Raw genomic sequence first — 375 nt, forward strand, 5'->3', positions numbered from 1 at the left:
GAGAATCGGCGCAGTGGAAAGTGCTGATAAGGAGCCAGCTGTTTGCTCAGAGCTTGAACAAACCGTCCCCGCCGGTTGCCTGGATAAGCCGCCTCGCTTCGGTGTTCGCACGCAGAGGCTGAGCCCGGATCCTCCCTCTGCTGGGGGACATTTGGCCCCCCCAAAACGTCCAGATTGGCAGCCAGCATCACCCCCCCCAAAAAACCCCGCTGCTCACAAAGGCTGGGAGCTCCGGCAGGAGGAAGGCTCCTGTCCTTGAGGTGATACTGAATTTCAGAGCTCCTGGAAACGCCGCCTCGGGGTTGGCAGAGCCAAGGCCAGGACCCTTCCCCTACTCGGCACCAAAGAGCTGCAACACCACGGATATGCAGTCCC

Source organism: Buceros rhinoceros, unplaced genomic scaffold (genome assembly GCF_000710305.1).
Source record: "Buceros rhinoceros silvestris isolate BGI_N320 unplaced genomic scaffold, ASM71030v1 scaffold29326, whole genome shotgun sequence".
Lineage (NCBI taxonomy): Eukaryota > Metazoa > Chordata > Aves > Bucerotiformes > Bucerotidae > Buceros > Buceros rhinoceros.